This window comes from Ambystoma mexicanum, chromosome 5q, assembly GCF_040938575.1.
Source record: "Ambystoma mexicanum isolate Mex_15411 chromosome 5q, UKY_AmexF1_1, whole genome shotgun sequence".
Classification (NCBI taxonomy): domain Eukaryota; kingdom Metazoa; phylum Chordata; class Amphibia; order Caudata; family Ambystomatidae; genus Ambystoma; species Ambystoma mexicanum.
This window is the reverse complement of record NC_090933.1, coordinates 11,843,565-11,864,013: the sequence shown is the minus strand read 5'-3', so window position 1 is coordinate 11,864,013 and position 20,449 is coordinate 11,843,565.

Genomic DNA, 20,449 nt, shown 5'->3' with positions numbered 1-20,449 from the left:
GCTGCCACGCATTCCCCAGTATAAGATTTCGGTTGAGGGTGAGCGAGCGTTGAAATGTATTGTTTCCGATTTTGTGCACCGTGGTGTGATTGAAGAAATCTCAGGAAGTTTGTGTAATAGTCCGATTTTACCCGTGTACAAGAAAGGTGATAATGTAATTCCATTCCATTTTATAATTGATTTATGTAGCATTAATAAAGTCGTGGCACTGCAGTTTCCAATTGTACCTGATGTGACAACGATCTTAACCATGATTCCAGCTACAGCTACTTACTTTATTGTTGTGGACCTAAAGAATGCGTTCTTTAGTATTCCTATGCACAAGGATAGTAGATATTTGTTCGCCTTCACCTTAGGGGGACTCTCGTTTACATTTACTCGTGCACCTCAAGGGTACACAGAGAGTCCTAGTATTTATAGTAGGGCTTTGAAAGAGCAACTTGATACCCTTGAATTGCCCTCTACTTGTACTTTGCTTCAGTACGTTGACGATTTGCTTCTGGCTGCAGACTCTGAGACTGCCTGTAAGGAGGGCACTGGGTTACTACTTATTCATCTAGCTAAGCATGGTCACAAAGCTTTGCTTAAGAAATTTCAATATTGTTGCCAGGAGGTCGCCTATTTAGGCTATCTCCTGTCAAAGGAGGGACGAAGATTGACACCTGAAAGAATAAAACACATTTCTGGTATGTCTGTCCCAAATACGCAGAAGGAAGTTAGGGCCTTGCTAGGTATGGCTTCTTACTGTAGGTTGTGGATCTCAAACTTTTCACTAGTGATAAAACCGATGTTGGCCTTGATGAAGAAGGGCATTTCTTCGCCGTTGCCATGGACTTCGGAACAACAGCAATCGTTTGACTTGCTTAAGACTGCGTTATTCTCTGCACCAGTTTTGAGCACACCAAACTATGAAAAGGCCTTCGTATTGTTTGTGCATGAACGTGATGGATGTGCTTTGGCTGTATTAACGCAGGAGCATGGAGGGAAGAATAGGCCGTGCGGTTACTATTCCTCCGCCCTTGATCCTGTAGCATGCGCATGCCAAGATGTTTGCGCGCTGTCGCTGCTGCTGCTGCGTCTGTAAAACAGAGTGAGGGAATATTCCTAGGCCATGATTTACCCCTGATGGTGCCTCACTCTGTAGATGTTCTATTGAACAGAACTCATACGCAACACCTCACCTCCGCACGGTAGAACAGATACGAATTGATCTTGTTTGCCCCTCACATTCAAATTAGGAGGTGTTGTGTTCTTAATCCGGCTGAACTCCTACCTTTCCCGCAAGATATTACTTGCGGTGATGAAGAGTCACATGATTGTGTGGACACGACCGAGCAAGAAACAAAGGGCAGGATTGATTTGAAAGATACCTCTTTGGATAATCCTTAAGGAGAGCTGTTTTGTGACGGCTCCTGCTTTAAACTTCCAGATGGTACATCCACAGCTGCTTATGCAATCACTACCTTAAGCACGGTTGTGGGAACTAAGAGAATTACACATAATTCTGCGCAGGCCGCAGAGATTATAGCCTTAACCCGAGTTTGTGAACTTTCCAAAGTGCTTGCAGTGAATATATATACTGATAGTCAGTATGCCTTTGGGGTGGTTCACACCTTTGGGAGACTTTGGTCGGAAAGAGGATTTCTAACCTCGCATGGCACCAAGATCCAACATGGTACCCTAATAGTGCAACTTCTCTCAGCACGTGCGCTCCCTACTCAGTTAGCAGTTGTAAAATGTGCAGCACATCGCAAGATTATAGATAACATTGGAAAAGGGAATGCTTTCGCTGATCAAATTGCCAGACAAACTGCCACCGATCTCCTTACGGAGATATATGTTTCTAGGAAAACTGAAAAAGCTAATGTCGGGGGGAAATTCTGCCGGGGTCGGCAGAGCCGTCCGCGGACCTCCGGGCAGGGAGGCCCCAACTCCTCCCGTATATCCCAAAAAAAACCACAGAGTATGAGACACACGCAAGAAGCAAGGTGATCCTGCTGTTTATTATACGAACGGCAGGGATGGGTCAAGGGGCGTACGCGTCCGTCCTGACACACACACAATCGTGGGGCTTGCAGGCCCTTTTTACCTTGGTATGACGCGCTACTTGCGTCACCTTGGAACGTTAGCAAAAAACCTATCGCCACTCTTAATTGGTTGCTCGAGTGGTAGGGTTAGTATAGCATACGTATAGAGAACAGTGTTAGTGGTTAAGGGTTAGTCAGGTGATATACTTGGGTTGTCCCTTCAATTTGATACATGAAAATTGTTACATGAAGACCCCTGAGGATTGGTCAATGTTAATAGCGTCAGTGATAAGAGCCCCATGTTCTGATTGGTGCGCTCGTGAGCCTCCCAGCCTGGGACCATCGCCGTTCCCAGCTCGCTGTGCACCTGTCATTCGCAACAATGTTTCACTAGGGTTATGTGTAGACAATGTGAGGATTTATTCATATGCTGGTAGGCCGACTACTCCCACTGTCGCAGATGTCCATTGAATAGTATCAGCCTTTGTCTTGCACCAGGGCTTCAGGCGCCTCCTTCCCCCTTGCCTTGGCATCCTGTTAGATTCGGCTTGGTCACGTGAGGTGGGACCGTGTTTGAGACAGAATTCTGCACAATTAATATTGTTTTTCCACCGTGTGCCTGGTTTAATTTGCAGGTGTGATTTTGACGTTGGTTTGCGGCGTGCGAAGTTGCAACATCGTGCCCTTGATTGTCTGCTTTCGGAATGCGGGTTTGCAACATTGCGACCTTGGCTGTCTGCTTTCGCCAGGCTCATTCTGCAGGATCAGCAACCTGACTCTTGTTCTTTTAACGTCCATGGAAGCTCTTGCTTGCGGCCTACTTGGGCCTGGTGTTTAGGTGGAACCGTTTGGTGCACAGGCGCTTTAGGTTATGGTATCATATTGTCTTATCCTCAGTATCGTGTCTTCGTTATATTTCTCATTATGGCACCTGGTTTGTGGAGAAGCGTAAGCAAGCTCTTTAGATGAGTTCATTGTGCGTCTTGCGTTTCTGCGTTTTAAAGAAAAGCCTATGTAAAAAATAATAAAGATGCACGTCCGTGGGTGTGTTCGTCATCTATGTTATAGCACTTAGTATGTTCTTCGTGTGGATTGGTGTGGGAGTGTCCAGTGTGCATGTTTGTACAGGTGCGCTGATTGTTGACTAGGTCGTCATGGCATCTCTAACGATGTGTTGGTTTAGTCGAGTTGATCCATGTCGCAGGTGTCGGCATGGGCAGGGCGGGCTGCCGGGCAGGTGGGTGGGCACATCCGTATGTTCTTGTACCAGGGTATTTGGTCGTCTGGTAGTTGGGCAAACTCTTCTCGTGGCGGGTGCCTAGGCCGTGATCCTTTAGGCCAAGCGCGAGAGGGGATTGGCGGGAGCCTGTTGTTCCATTCTCCCACTTCAGTCCCCCCTCTGGTCGACTTGTCGACCACAAACATATCCTTTTCTTTATCTCCTCTCACTCTCCATATTTTAGTTATTCCTCCCAAATGTCCATAGTGGTTAACATGGTCCTCAAATGACCAATACATATATGCACAGGTTCCTCCAGGAGTGCAGTATACCCATTTCCCTATGTAGCTTCTTGGGTTTCTTGGGTTCTCGACCTTCACAGATGGTGGGTCCAGGTGGTTAATGATGATCTGGTTGCGCAACTTCTCTCTCTCCTTTATTATTGTACCTGTGTGTTGGCCGTCATCCGCTGGCATCAAGGGGTGCATACCAGCCATTTCGATCATCTCGTCAGTGGTACGTGCCTTCCGGGCCTTCCAAAATCTTATTATGATCAGTGTAGCTCCAGCCAAAATAGTACAACCAACTATAATTTTCAGTCCATCTGACAGCCAAGATGGCATCCATGACCATAATATTGAAAACCAGCTCTCATCCTTTTTCACACCTTTACTCTCATCCATCATTTTGGAGTGCATCTGGGCCAATTGTGAAACTGCTTCTGTCAGTGTACCATTGTCAGCATCGTTGGCAGGAATGAACGTGCAGCATGATTGTCCTATCTTTGCGCAAACTCCTCCTTCCATGGCTGTGAGGAGGTCCAATACATATCTGTTCTGAAGTGCCACCATCCTTACAGCTCGCAGTTCCTCTTTTATTGCGTTAAATCCATTCACTGTAGAATTGATAGTCATCATTAGTTCCCATCTAGTTATCTGGAGCCATTTTGCATTTGCGTAAGCCTGTAGTCCTGGATGTATTATTGAGGAGAAGAACATTGCTGCTCTGCTGAATAGTCTGTGTTCTGGTGGAATTGAAGTGAGCACCGTTTCCGACCTTCCCCATAGGTAATTTCCTGTCAGAGGTTCTCCTTGTCTTTTCCTTCTATTTAGGACAGTATTATTGCCGTGGTTCCTGTTCCCTGGCCCCTTCTGAGGTTGTACAGATCTCTTCTTCCTCTTGTTCCCTTCATCCATTTTGGGGAAGTTCGCCACATCAACATGTTTCTGGGGTACCACTAGTGATGGTACATTGACGTGCACCATTGTGCATACACCATTCCACAGAGGGGGCAGTGTGTGGTAGGCCTTTTCTTCACAGGCCCAGTAATGGTCCATTATCACTGCTGTTCCTGCTCCCCCTCAGGTAACTCCATCACGCTTGCACAGTTAGTGTTGTATCCTACGTCCACCTCTCCTTTATGTTGGTAGCATACCTTAGGCGCAGTCAGCGGCAGTATTGTTATTGGGTCTTCATCCTTCTCTATCCACGTGAGCATGGGTACGTACTTGATCCAAGTCGTCCAACATCCGTGGTTGTGTGCATCGATAGTTGAAATAGTTTCTTTTGTTACCATGTTGCTGCCAACCACTCCTATCTCCCATTTGTTGTCCATGTACACCTTTCCTGTTATCGTCACCAGTGGCCTCTCCCAACATCCTGTCTTACCAGGAGCTTCAGTGGCGTACCAATCACATGGTAGGTATTGTAGTGTTACTTTCTTTGTTTCTCCTTTTTCAGGACCACTTGTTATGTATCTGAATGCTTGAGCATGCAAACTGGTCTTATGGTAACTCAAATAAGTCTTTAGGAAGTTGTTTTCATATGGATATGTGTCTCGTGTTTTCCACACCAGTTGCACCACTGTCCCTTGAAATCTTCCCTTCGTTTGGAACAGTGCCAAGTATATTATGCATCGTGCTGTCTTTTCATCTATTTCTGTGGCAACGAATGTTCGAGAAGCGCTCATGGCGTATGGTATTAATGAGCAGACGTAGCAGCTGTCCTCTGTTGTCTGCTTTCCTATTTTAGTCATGTGTTGGTACCACATGTTGTTTGAGATGTGTGCTGAATCTTGTATATAATCGTCAATACCTTTATTATCTGAGTATGTGCTGCGTTGAACTCTATTTCGCTTGTGTGCAATTTTACTAGTATCACCTGACGTAACACCTGTTGCAGCTGGGGGTGGGGTTTATTAGGTTTGGGTACAGCAATAATATTGATAGCAGAGCTGTACTGCCATACAGAGGCAGCCAAGAATCCGGTGATCATCAAAATCCCTATCAATTTTATTACAATGCTAATTCCACCGGCATTTTGTTCTTACCTTGCTGCAGTCCAGCAGCGTATTCTTGCGACGTTAAAGTTGCCCGCCTGAAAATTCTCAATATGCTGGTTATTAAATGTTAGTTTTTTTTTTTTTTTAAGCTCTCCCTATCAAATAGTCATTCAGTGCCCAGGTGAAGAGCTGTTCCCACGCCAATCTAAGCGATCTATCTCTTAGGGCAGGCAAGTATGGATGGAGGTGGGGCATTGAATGTTCTATGGCCAAAAGGAATGCCGTGTAGTAGACACGTACCCTCCTTCTTTTCAGGTACGTTGGCCTCTTTATTTCATATACAAATTGGTGTGACAATTCTTCTGGGTAGTTATCGTCTGAGGGTACCATCTACTCCTGGGCAGTGAATTTGTTAGTTATCTATTTCTTAGTAGTACAATAATACGCAGTTCCTGCATGTGCGAGAGAAAAGAAAAGAGAACATTCACGTGTTTACATGTGTATGTGTGCAAGGCAATGTCCTTCAGTTTAGTGATTACTGTACTGGGGGTAGGGGTCAATGGGCAGGGGGTTTGGGGTTCAACTGGCGGAAGTCTTTTTACTTTTTGAGCTTGTGACCATGGGGTTGGCAGTATGGGGATCACCACTTTCTTCTTCAGTTATTGTCTCTGGGGAATGTGGGGAGTGACAGGGTATGGAGACGCTTAGGCCGTGGGCTGTGGTAGAAGTCTCTTCCTCCGTTGGTGACGCTGTTGTTGTTCTCCCAATGGACCTGTCGTTGGCGCTGGGGCGGGTCTGGAGTTTGTAGATCTTTACGTCATGTAGGTGATTCCAGGCACGTTTGTCCTGTAGCTTTACTGCTCTCGTTGATACCTCTTCTACCAGATGGGGGCCAGTGAAGCGTGGGCTGTTCCACTTTCTATTGAAATTGCGAAGTAGTACGTGGTCACCTTTAGCCACCTTGCACAGTCCTTCCTTTTCCAATTCTTTATCCGTGTCTTCTTGTTGATTGCTGTTAGACCCGCCCCGTGTGCGCTCGAGCTGTTGAGAGACAAACACTACACTAGTAATCAAAGAAGACACATATTGATACATTTCATCACCAAAAACATCTGCACTACTCTCGTGGTCCGTGAATGCCCTTGATGTTGGCGTTAGAGGGAGGCGCATTTGGCGTCCGGTAATCACCTCGTGAGGGGTGAGGTGGTGGTCGGAGCCTGGTCTATTCCTGAGCTCAAATAGGGCTAGCGGAAGGCAATACAACCAACTCTTCTTTGTTGTTTGCTGTATTTTTGCAATTGCCTCCTTTAATAGGCCATTCAGGCGTTCACATTTACCGTTGGCCTGCGGGTGGTATGCACATGCAAATTTATGCTTGATGTTCAGTAAGGATGTGATGTGCTGGAACATTTCGTTTGCGAAATGCGGGCCATTATCTGACCGCAGTACCTCGCACACTCCCCACCTGGGGAAGACCTCCCTCACTAGGAATTTAGCTGCTCTAAATGCATCTGGGTGTGAACAGGGTCCTGCTTCAATCCACCTCGAGAATGGGCATACTACTACAATCATATACCTATTTCCTTGACATACGTTGATCATGTCAACATAGTCAATATGGAGATGTAGGAAGGGTCCCTCTGGCCGGGGTATAGTACCTTTTATCACCTTCAGTGTGTGACCGGCCGTAAACTGTTGGCATGTGAGACAGTTGCTGATAAAGGTTGACACATGGGAATTTAACTCGGGACAGAACCAGTCTTCCCTAATACGTGCTGCAATTACTTCCTTGCCCGTGTGGGCTGGGTGGTGTAGTTGGCTCAGGGCAGTGGTCAATAGTGCTAATGGCATTACAACCTTTCCAGTGTTAACTTGTCGCCATAGTGCGTCAGTTGGTGACATTGTGCATCCCCTTTTCACCCACGTTTCCTTTTCTGCCATAGGTGCAGCCGCTTGCAGCTCCATTATCTGTGTAGCTGGGAGATGGGTATATCCTTCTCTTATCAACATCTCCCTCGCTGTTCCCCTCCCTCTCCCTCTTTCTGACTCTGGGGGGTTCCATATCTCGCCGAAATATGCAGCATACTTTGCGTGTGCGTCTGCTGCTGCATTCCCTCTTGAAATATGATCTTCTCCATTAGTATGTGCGGTACATTTGACCAAAGCTAGTTCTTGGGGGTCATTTATTACATCAATTAGTTCAGCTAATAGGAGAGCATGTTGCACTGGAGTGCCGTCAGTTCTCCTAAACCCTCTCCTCCTCCATTTTGACAGCCCTGAGTGGACAGTGGACGTAACATATGCGCTGTCAGAATATATGGTTACTCGTTTGTCAAAGCTTTCCTTCAACGCCAAGATCAGTGCAACCAATTCGGCTGCTTGAGCAGAATAATGCTGCGGTAGTTGTACACATTTCATCGCCACACATACCGGTACCTCCATCATTTTTACCACCGCTGCCCCAGTCCTCCTTATCCCATCCCGTTGGTCAATGGTAGATGAGCCATCAATAAATAGGAGCTCACCTCCCTCTAGTGCGTTCTCTTCAACCTTCCTAGCACATGAGTACATTTCAGTGGTTTGCGTACAATCGTGTGCATAATCTCCTTCCTCAATTACTTCTGCTAAAAACCTTGCAGGGTTGACCGTGCTACATCTAACAATTGATAGTTCAGCTCTAGATAATATGATCTCATAACCTGATGCCCTCTGCGTGGTTAGGGTGGATTTAGGTTTATTCAATATTGCAAATAGTGCATGTTCCACAAATAGTGTGGTTGGGCACCCCATGGTAATTGTTGACGCTTTCTCTACCGCAAAAGCAGCTGCGACGAGACCTTGTTCGCAAGGGAAATGACCTAACATCACAGGGTCTAAGTGACCGCTGTAAAACGCTACTGGTTTGTAGCCCATGCTTGTTTTTTGAGCCAATACTGCTTTCATTACTGCTGAGTCGCAATGTGAAAATATGAAAAATTGTCGCTCATAATCTGGGGTGGCCAGAACCGGAGCAGTTGATATCGCATCTTTCAGTTCATCAAAAGCCTCTTTCATTTCCATTGTCCACCCCAGCTTTTTCTCCCCTTTGTTAGCCTCTTTTAACCCCTCAAGCAGGGGTCCTATGTATGAGCTGTAATCAAATACCCATGCTCTACAGTAGTTGCACATACCCAGGAACTGCTGTAGTTCCCTCACTGTTTGTGGCAATGGTGTTTTTGAAATGGCCTGTGCTCTTTGTGGTGCAATCTTTCTTCCATGTTGTGATATTAGTTGACCGATGTAAAGTACCTGTTCCTGACAGTACTGTAACTTTTCCATGTCTACCTTGTAACCCTTTTCAGCCAATATTGTCATCATCTTTAATGAGTCTTTCCTGCATCTACTTTCGTTAGTGCTGCAAATAATTATGTCGTCGACATACTGCAACACTGTGCTTTCCACTTCAATGTTACCCAAATCCATCTGTATTACTCTGTTAAATATTGAGGGTGATTCGCAGTACCCTTGTGGCAGTCTGGTGTGTTTCCACTTTGCGTTCCTGTAAGTAAAGCTTGTCAGATCTTGTGAGTCTGGGTGCAATGGTATTGAAAAGATGGCATTTTTAAGGTCGATCACTGTAAATCGTGATGCCTCTGCTGGAATGGCGCACAATATTGTGGCCGGGTTTGCGGTTATGGGGTATTCCACTTCCACTATGTTGTTCAATGCCTGAGGTCCTGTATAAAGCGCCAAGACCCCCCTCTAGCTTTGCGCACCTGGTATACAGCCGTATTACATGGTGATTCTGAGGGGACCAATATTCCATTATTTATAAGGGCCGTTATTGTTTCATATATGCCCTCATCTGCTTCTTTTGATAGTGGGTACTGTTTTACTCTGGGGAGTATTGCACCCTTTTTCAATTTTATCCTTACTCCCCCTATACTTTTTATGCACCCCACATCCTAGGGACTAGTAGTCCACAATGATGTTGGTACTTTTGCCATATCCTCCTCAAAGAAGGGAACTGGGGTGGATGTGGGTGCGTCTAGTGCTATTGCAATTTTCTGTGCCACTTGTGTGTATGTCACTCTTAGCCATATCTCCACACTCATCATAAACACCATTTCACCTTCCTCCTTTTCTTCTGAGAAGAGCTCCTCGTCTGACACCTGGGTCAGTCTACATCCTTCTGCTAGTGCTATTACTGCTCTCCATGCTCTTCCTTCATCGTCTTGGGCATGTACTGCGATGTAATCAGCAGTTGCTATGATGCTCTCTATGCTCACTGAAATCACCTTTCCTTCTGGTTCATTGGCTGGTGTTTCTGGTCTGAACAAATAAGCTGTCGGTCTCCTCCATATTTTCCCTTCTATCCCAGGCATCCATGCAAACGCCATGTCTGTCCCATACTGGAATAGCTCACCATCTACTGGCTCAGCCCTAATCGCTGTCTGTCCACAGTATGCTTCCATAATCTGTCGCGCTGTGAGCATGTTAATTCCTGGGGTAGAGCAAATTATGCCGTCCTCTGTAAAGGAGATCGTCATATTCAACCTGTTCATGATATCTCTTCCCAATATATTTACTGGTGAGGCCCTAGAGTATAAAAGTGGAACTGACATGTCATGATCTCCTATTGATAAGGGAATGTTATCAGTAAATGGAACCAACCCCCTAGCCCCAGAGAATCCTTGGGTGTTCATGGCTTCACCTGACATCTTAAATGTACCTTCTCTTATGCAAGACCGGGTTGCCCCGGTGTCAACAAGGAATGATAATTTTTTGTCACCTATCGTTACCTCTATGCGTGGCTCCTCCGCACTATTAGGTGTTACTGACAGGATGGGACACACCAAGGCCGTCTGTGGGCTGTCCTATTGAGGGTACAATGATTGACCGTTTCCTGTGTAAGGGTTGTGTCCTAAGACCGTTACCCTACCTAGTTGTGTTTGTTGTGCTTGGGGTGGTTGTGTTGTTGCTACCTGTTGTTGTGGCAGTGAGTACGTCAGTGGCTGTTGTGTTACTAATTGTTGCTGTTCATTTCTCTGTTGCAACGTCTGCTGTTGTTGTATGTCCTGTGTGGGCCCTAGTTGTCCCTGTTCACTCCATGATGGTATTCCTGGTCTCACTCTACACGTTCGTGACATGTGCCCCACTAATCCACAAATCCAACACACCGGTGGTTCCCTACTCTGCCATGGGAAGTTTCCTGTGTTGTCCTGGTATACTGGTTGACCGGTGGGGTAGGAATTTCTGAGTCCTCCCACCTGCTGTTGTGTGTTATATACGTATCCTCTCCCTCTCATTATTCCTCCTCTTCCCCTGTTGTAATTATAATACCCAGCTCCTTGCATTGAGTATCCTCCTTCCATGTTGGTCGTGTATGGTTGGAGTGGCAGCACCTGTGGTGTTACAGTCTGTAATGACGGTATTTGGGAGGGATCTTGTGCAGCCACTACTTGTGTGGGGCTCTGACTCTGGGTCGTTGTTGCAGGTGTAGTTATTAGTGCCCCTTCCATTGTGTATTTAGTAAGCTTTTTCTGTACTAGTTTAGCCTCCTCCGTTTTCCTGTCCTCTTCCTTTTGTTTCATTTTACCTTGCCATGTCCTACAATGATGTACTATTGTCAGTTGTATTTCTGGCCATGCTTTTGCTTCCATTTCCACCACTTTCTTCAGTTGCTTCTGAACTTCTTCTGGGAGCCCTTGTACTAGTATATGATAAAATATTGCTGGTGTTTTGTCCCATTGTTCTCTAGTTTCATGCGCCACTTTTCTTGGATTTCCTGGATATAATCAACAGGATCTTCGTTCTCACGCATCTTGCGTGAGGTAATTGCTCCTATGTCTGATGTGTCTGGGTACTGTACCCTCAGTGCCTGCCATAATGCATGTCTGCAGTTTGCGAATGGTGCCCCATCGTGCGATGTGTTCGTTACCGTTACCCCAGTGAATCCCGCTCTCTTCCAAATGTCATCCGCTGCATCCCCTAATATAGATATTAAGAGGCCCTTTACATCCCCCACTGCCAGTTTCTGTCCTGCGGTGTGTTTTTCCATTTCATATATCCATTTACCTGCACCTCCACTTAATGATGGGAGCCTGCACTTTATATTTTCTTTGTCTACATGCTTCCAAGGGACATATTGTGGTCTAACCCCTCCCTTCTCCAGAAGTGGCATTAAGTTGTGTCTTGTTGTATCTCTTGGGTTCCATAAAATTGAGTCCCCACACCCCTCTTCTTCTTCCGTCTCTTTTATATTGTCAATTTCGCCCGTTGTTCCCCCGCTCGTAACTCCTTCTTCTCCATCTTTTCCCCTTCTTTCATCATTTCCTGTATTTGATGTGAGCGTGTGTATTCGTCCTTCCTGCCTACGTCTAGGGAGGTCCCTAAGCCTACCTACATAGGGTGTCACTTCGTTTGTGAATGGCGCTAGCTTGGGTGTACGTAGTGAGCGTGAGGTGGTTGACCATGTGGGGTAGGATGGTGACGGTGTGGCTTCATGTATCTGCCTTTCCTTTATTCCTCGCTGTTCCTCCTTACTTCTCTCCAGTTCATCCTGTCTCCTACATATCCATGGTGAGTCTGCATTGGTCCGGGTGGCGTATAGTTTATCTAAACTTTCCCTTTCACTATTTCTTCCATCCTTCCCCATTCCTTCGTCGTCCTCACTACAAAAGTCATTTATAAATGGCAGTCCCCACTCTGTCTTTTGCCCCTTGATCGTTACTGTTTTTAACTCTATTTGATCCGGTTCTCTCCTTTCTTCTTTGCTAACCGCTCCCCTTTGCGTTGATGTTGTTGCTACTTCTGTGTCTCTATATACATACCTCCTTCCTTCACTCTCCCCTCTCCTATCTTCTCTTTCCCCTTCATTTCTCTCCTCTATCTCTCTACCAATTTCCTCCCTTTTCCTTTTTAACTCCTCCATTACTTCACTACTCATCTTTTCCAATATCCTTTCATCCTCCTTCTTCCTTTCCCATCTCACCCTTTCCCGTTCTAATATACTCTCTATCGTTCTCCCTTCTTCATATTTCCGAGTTGTTTCTGATAGTAACCTCTTCTTCCACATTTCCATTTCCTTTTCCTTCTCTTCTTCTTCCCTTTTCCTCTCTCTTAGTACTGCTCTTGATACTCTTTCTGCCGCTGCTTTTACCCTTTCGGCTTCTCTCCTTTGCTCCTCAGTTCGTTCCTTTATTCTCTCCACCTCGTTCTTACCTTCTTTCCTTTCCCTTGCTCTCTCTCTTTCTTCCCTCTCGAGCCGTTTGATTAGCTCATTCTGCTCATCCCTTAACCCCGCTAGTCGTTCCTCCAATGTCCCTTCCCTTTCTCTTAACAGCTCTTCCCCGGTCCTTTGACTCTCCCTGGTATTATCCTCGTCCGTTTTCCTTATTACCTCCTTCTCTTCTCCTGTTAATGAGCCTCGTAATTTCAATAGTATCTGTGCAGCTACCCACTCATCCTCTCCTATTTCCGCAGGTTGCTCTTCTCCAGTCCTCCCCTTCCCTGCTGTCATCTCCCTATGGGCTGCATATGGTGGCGGGCTGTATGCTGGGTTCGAGTACCCCTCAGCCGCCCTTAACTGTCCTCTTCCTATTTCTCCTAGTTCTCTTAAAGGGTACAGTCCCCCCCCTCTGTTTTGACTACCCTTGCTAGGGGTATACTGTCGCTCTGTTCCTTCTTTATTTCATTTTCTTTTAAGTTGTTACTCTTTTCTCCTTCCTCTCGTCTGTTCCCCGTGTTCTTTGTGCCTTCACTCTCCTTTTCCCCATTCTCTCCTTCCCTCTTAATCTCTTTCTCTTCCGGTGTTTCCCCCACAGTGAACATTCCATTTGGTCCTGGTCGGGACCCTTGGAACATCCTCCATAAGTTAAACGCCTCCACGTGGTGTGCCAACTTCTTCCCCTTGTAGGTGCTATGCAAATGATTTAATAGTGCCTGTTGGGTATATGGATCGAAGCTACCATTAGGTGGCCATGGTATTGTCATTTTGTTGTCCGTCCCCTGTGTCCATTCTATGCTATACTTAATCAGTTTCTCCCTATGGGGTGATAGTGTTTTACATATGTGTTGTAGTGGGGTAGTGAGGGTGTTCCCCCACCCTCCCGATCCTGCCCCGTCTGACATATTAGCGTTCCACTTGTTACCCCCCCCCATGTGGTAGTTATTATCTTGCTAACTCTTACACTACGCAGCCTTATACCTTTACCTGGCCCCGTGAATTTGGGGACTTACGATAGTCCACTAAAAAAAAATTATTAAAATATAGTATTTACATTTGTATATTCTCTTCCTTCTTTTCTTCCTTTACAGAACACCCTTACGGCCCCATGCGGCCGAAGCGCACGTAGCCCCCTGCGGCTGCGTACCCCTTGTGACGTTCTTATACAGTCGTCCTATTTTCAGTTGCTCCTCCTCCCTCTTCGGCACTGGCCGTGGCCGGCGTTCTCCGTGCGCAGCCACGTCCCCCGTTTCGCCTTCCCTCGATCAACTCATTACCGTTTATCTCCGTTCCCACTCCCTTACCACAACTCTCTTTCTCACCGCGCTCAAAACGAAAGATACTTGTGGTCGAGATATCCTATGAGAGCCCTACTGGTGACGTCACCGATTTCTTCAAATTACTGGTAAGCTCTTAATACACTTGCAATCTACCCCTGATAACCCCACAGCTGTCTTCCTGTCACGCCTGGAACAAGGTAATCAACAATACACATATATAATCGGAATGCGCACGCTGCGTCGCCTCGCGTGTGATACGACCCTCGACAGGAGGGCTTAACCAGCCAATTATCTTCCGTATTAGGCAACCAACTAGCTACCGCCTACAGGGAAACGTCATCTACCTATCGAGTTTCTTGCTCGAACAATAGGGATCCTCATCTACTCATTGATCGATAAGTACCAAATCGTAGGAAACCACACACACACACCCTTACGCGTAGTCGCGACTTAGGCCAATCAGTGTCTACGAGCGGTCGCACGTGATGTTTTTGTGCTCCGCCCCTCTCTCGCGTAACGTAGCCGACTCCTTTCGCACTCGTTCGGCTACCATTCATTTCATTCCCGACACTGAACTGTCAATCCTTCGCCGCGCACCTGTGCAACACCTCCCACCTCCCTTATTTAATTCCTCCCCCCTCCCTCACAATTTCACGTTGCTTGTTGGGCTTGGTATACTCACCAAGTTCTCTTGATGCGGGGCCGCTCGACTGCGTGCACCCCTCCAAGCGGCTCGCCACCTCCCCTCGTCTGGACCACGTCTGGACACTCGCCAACCGCGGGCGGGATACTTCTCAACCAGCTCCCGAAGGCCAATATCCGGATTGCGCTGTCCGGTCTTCTCGCAGTTCCGCGATGGTCCTGTAGTCCTCAGAAGGGGGCAGCGGCAGAGGGGGCCGCGCCGCCGGGCCTCCCCGCAACGACAGTACTCGGAAAAATAAAAATAAAAGCAGACCTTAAACAGATCTCAGCAGTGCCTCCAACTTGTCGGGGGGAATTTTGCCGGGGTCGGCAGAGCCGTACGCGGACCTCCGGGCAGGGAGGCCCCAACTCCTCCCGTATATCCCAAAAAAAACCACAGAGTATGAGACACACGCAAGAAGCAAGGTGATCCTGCTGTTTATTTTACGAACGGCAGGGATGGGTCAAGGGGCGTACGCGTCCGTCCTGACACACACACAATCGTGGGGCTCGCAGGCCCTTTTTACCTTGGTATGACGCGCTACTTGCGTCACCTTGGAACGTTAGCAAAAAACCTATCGCCACTCTTAATTGGTTGCTCGAGTGGTAGGGTTAGTATAGCATACGTATAGAGAACAGTGTTAGTGGTTAAGGGTTAGTCAGGTGATATACTTGGGTTGTCCCTTCAATTTGATACATGAAAATTGTTACATGAAGACCCCTGAGGATTGGTCAATGTTAATAGCGTCAGTGATAAGAGCCCCATGTTCTGATTGGTGCGCTCGTGAGCCTCCCAGCCTGGGACCATCGCCGTTCCCAGCTCGCTGTGCACCTGTCATTCGCAACAATGTTTCACTAGGGTTATGTGTAGACAATGTGAGGATTTATTCATATGCTGGTAGGCCGACTACTCCCACTGTCGCAGATGTCCATTGAATAGTATCAGCCTTTGTCTTGCACCAGGGCTTCATGCGCCTCCTTCCCCCTTGCCTTGGCATCCTGTTAGATTCGGCTTGGTCACGTGAGGTGGGACCGTGTTTGAGACAGAATTCTGCACAATTAATATTGTTTTTCCACCGTGTGCCTGATTTAATTTGCAGGTGTGATTTTGACGTTGGTTTGCGGCGTGCGAAGTTGCAACATCGTGCCCTTGATTGTCTGCTTTCGGAATGCGGGTTTGCAACATTGCAACCTTGGCTGTCTGCTTTCGCCAGGCTCATTCTGCAGGATCAGCAACCTGACTCTTGTTCTTTTAACGTCCATGGAAGCTCTTGCTTGCGGCCTACTTGGGCCTGGTGTTTAGGTGGAACCGTTTGGTGCACAGGCGCTTTAGGTTATGGTATCATATTGTCTTATCCTCAGTATCGTGTCTTCGTTATATTTCTCATTATGGCACCTGGTTTGTGGAGAAGCGTAAGCAAGCTCTTTAGATGAGTTCATTGTGCGTCTTGCGTTTCTGCGTTTTAAAGAAAAGCCTATGTAAAAAATAATAAAGATGCACGTCCGTGGGTGTGTTTGTCATCTATGTTATAGCACTGAGTATGTTCTTCGTGTGGATTGGTGTGGGAGTGTCCAGTGTGCATGTTTGTACAGGTGCGCTGATTGTTGACTAGGTCGTCATGGCATCTCTAACGATGTGTTGGTTTAGTCGAGTTGATCCATGTCGCAGGTGTCGGCATGGGCAGGGCGGGCTGCCGGGCAGGTGGGTGGGCACATCCGTATGTTCTTGTACCAGGGTATTTGGTCGTCTGGTAGTTGGGCAAACTCTTCTCGTGGCGGGTGCCTAGGCCGTGATCCTTTAGGCCAAGCGTGAGAGGGGATTGGCGGGAGCCTGTTGTTCCATTCTCCCACTTCACTAATGTGATGGATGAGGGAGTGGGGTCTGTACGGGATATCCAAGCCGATGCCACAGTAGAAGAAGCCAAGAGGTCGGCTGAGGGCTTGGCAGAACTTGATGACGATGGGTGTTGGGTGGACACGGTGGATGGGAAATGGTTACTCCCCGATGCGTATGTGCCAATGATGGTTGTAATGGCACACGGTCCTACGCATGTATGTGCTCAGCAGATGACGAAAATGTTAGAAAGAGTGTGGGTAAACGACAAAATTTCAAAAATTGCTCAACACTATATCCAGAATTGTATGATTTGCCTACAACATAATGTGGGAAAGGGGACAGCAACCCCGAGGGGAAGTTTTGCGCCACCCTCTGTCCCATTTGAAGTAATTCACTTTGATTTCATTGAAATGGAGCGATGCAATAATTTAAAATATGTATTGGTAGTCATTTGTGCTTTTAGTAAGTGGGTCGAGGCTTTCCCTGTTAAAGATGCCACAGCTATGACCACTGCGAAAACTATGTTAAAAGAATACTTTCCCCGGTTCGGTTTGCCGAGAGTTATCTGGTCGGATAATGGTCCACACTTTGTCGCCGCTGTAATCCGACAGATATGTACAGCGTTACAAATTGACAAACGGTTCCATTCGGCCAGACATCCTCAAAGCGCCGGACTAGTAGAAAGACACAACGGTATCATCAAGAACAAACTCGCTAAGATGTGTGCTGGCACCAAACTAAAATGGCCGGACGCCTTACCGATCGTGTTACTAGCCATGCGTACAACCCCTCAAACTAAGACTGTGCTCTCTCCATTTGAGGTAGTAATGGGGAGACCTGCCAATATCTGGAATTTGCCAAAATGTCGAAAGTTAAGAGATATTGAAAATTTATTACTTTCAGATTATTGTAGCCAATTGACTAAAAACCTGTAATTGATTTACCATCAGGTACGAGAGGCCTTACCTGTGCGATACGAAGGCCCGGGCCACGCCATACGACCTGGTAGCTGGGTGCTTGCTAAGTCATTTGAGCGCACCTCCTGCCTCGCGCCTCGCTGGTGTGGGCCACTCCAGGTCCTGTTGGTCACCCAAACAGTGGTGCGGGTAGCTGGCATAAAGAATTGTATCCACGGGTCACACATCAAGAAACTTCCTCACCCTGTGCCACACGTTACAGAAGAAACAGAACCCCTTGCTGATACTGCAACCAATGATCCCAAAGCAGTAAACAGCACGAGAGTGTGTCGGAGAATATCTCTAAGCCCGAGAGGCTTGGGGAAGTTGCCATTTTGTTTGCACACTCTCCACTGATTTTGCACCCGGGAGCGGCTGTTTTAAACGCAGCCCCTTCGTTTGTCCCGGATAGGTTGCTTCCAACTGGAAGTGACGACACATTGCTTCCGGATCAATCAGAACCAGGAAAAATCAGATATCGCTTGCGTCCAAGAAAATAGACATACGGCACGGTTCGTCTGTGTATTCTAGGAAGGAAAAGAATCATCGAGGGCTTACTTTTGCCCAAATTTGAGAAAGGGGATTCTGTTGGCTAGAGTTTTTGGAAGGACACAGAAATCGTGCGACCGGGGGGTCGCCAGCAACGAACATTGGGGTTTCCGTCTGAAGGCTGCAATGCCTGCTATCGCCGCCGCTCATATTGGATTTGTAAATAAGGGGGTGACCAACCGGGACAATGGACAGAATGCCTGGGCCCCGAAAACGTACTGCTGTGTTTTTGTAGTAATATTTTTTTTTATAATAGGCACTGTTGTAGGCCTTTGGTATTTAGAAGGAGCTTATCCTTTAGAGTTTTCGCTACCGACTTTAAATGTACCCACTGTTCATACACCTTTTGTGCATTTGCATACTTTGTCCCCTAGAGATTCCCAGCACAGACAAAGGTATCATAATAATACTTTTCTACTTATAATGACCGCTACACATGCCATTTTTAACAGATCCAATTGTTGGGTCTGTTCACATTTACCGCAACACGGGGATAAGGGGCTAGGTTGGTATATTCATCCTTTACCGTTGACAACTGCTTGCTATGCTTCTCTTAGAGCACTATTCTTTGGCCGATGGAATGATAGCGTCTCAGGGAACTTTGATGGCACCAATTTGAATAGTTTTGAGAAACGTGTTTTGACTCCCCTGGGATGCTCTTTTTTTTCGAATAGGAGTAGACCGAATGTTGCTTCTATTAGGCCTTCTGATAGATTGTCTCGTCCTTTTCAATCTTTGATTTCCTTCAAAATGGCTCTGATAGGCAATAAGGATGCCGTGCCTCCTTCTTACACTGTTAACCATAGCCCTGATTCAGTTTCTTTCTGCATGCAGAGGAATGGCACTCGGTCAATGGGAGATTTTAAAGGTTGTGCCAACGTTGCAAATTTGACTAGGGAAGACAGACCTTTGTATGTAGGCGAACCTGTCTATTTTGTTTGCGGTAATATAGTGTTCCCATGGTTGCCCAGGGATTGGCAAGGAACCTGTTATTTAGGGATCCTGTTACCTGGGGTGTTTATAGCGAGTACTAAAGAAGTTTTGAAGGCTCATCCACGACGTTATGAGAATGGTGATACCCCGGCACAAGTATTGAGAGATATAGCAAAATCAGTTGTGCCATTTTGGGGGCAGATAGCGAATTCAGAAGATATTAGAAAACGAGCGAGAGTACTGGAGAGAACCATCAACCGGACCACAGATATACTCTACAATATGACATTAGAGCAGAAAGCAATAAGATTAGTAGCACTCCAAAATTGAATGGCATTAGATGTCATTCTAGCTGAGCGTGGTGGAGTATGTAAATTAGTGGGGTCTGCTTTTTGTACCAGATTCCTCCCCAACTATCTTTAAGGCAATACAAAATCTGCATGTCCTTGGTTGCGAAGTGCATGTTCCCGAGGGAAACTGGGATCTAAGCGCTTGGTTCTGGGACTTCTTGCGATCTTGGGGTTGGAAGGTACTTTTGGTTTTATTAACTATTTTAGGAGTTCTGTTGTTCCTTTGTTGCTGTATTCAGTGTCTGCCTGGTATGTGTTTGATGCTAGGGGGGTGTTGTGCACAAGCGATAAATTTGATAGGACATGAGGTGTATGCCTCAGATAAAACTTCCAAAGAATATGTGTTAAAAGATATATTAGTAAAAGACCTAATGGCAATAGATATTTCAGATAGTGATTCAGGGTACATGGATACTGATGTATGGAGTTATTCATAAGGAGACCAAAAGATTGCTTTTTAGCACTTGGCATAGGCCAAAAGGAGGATTTGTCGGAATAAAAAGTATATCATGCCTCCTATTGTAATAAATATATTAATATTGGCCTACGCCAAGCTGCTCGAAAGTCATTTGCGAGATCTGTGTTACAAGGTCCTGACCTTTAATCTATGTAGGCCGCCATTTTAGGTCAAACCGCAATTTTAGGATTTATGTGGAAAAGTCACCTTGTGAGCTAAAATGGAGGACGATGTCATTGCAAAATACAACATGGCCGTCTTGACCTCTGTACATCGCTAATGTGTAATCTGCCTGCAGGCTACTTGTTGAGGTCATGAACTGAGACCTTGTCCTACGTTGACCTATGTGCAAAAGGATTACTTGCGCAAGTAAACCAATGCACGAGTATGTATTATGATAATGTATTTACACATTGGACAAAGAACATCTGTTTTACTATATTTTATTAATGTTTAAGAAGACCTGCAATGCGAAACTTAGAATACACAGTTAATGCATACACGTATTGTTACATGTAATAAAGAACAAACCAGTTAGAAGCGGTTATTTGAGACACGGCAACGAACCCTAGAATTGGTAACACATTAAGTAGAATATTAACACGAAGAGGGGTTGGCCATAGCGCTCACAAAATGTATAAAAAGTGAATGCATTCTAATGTACAGTCTCTC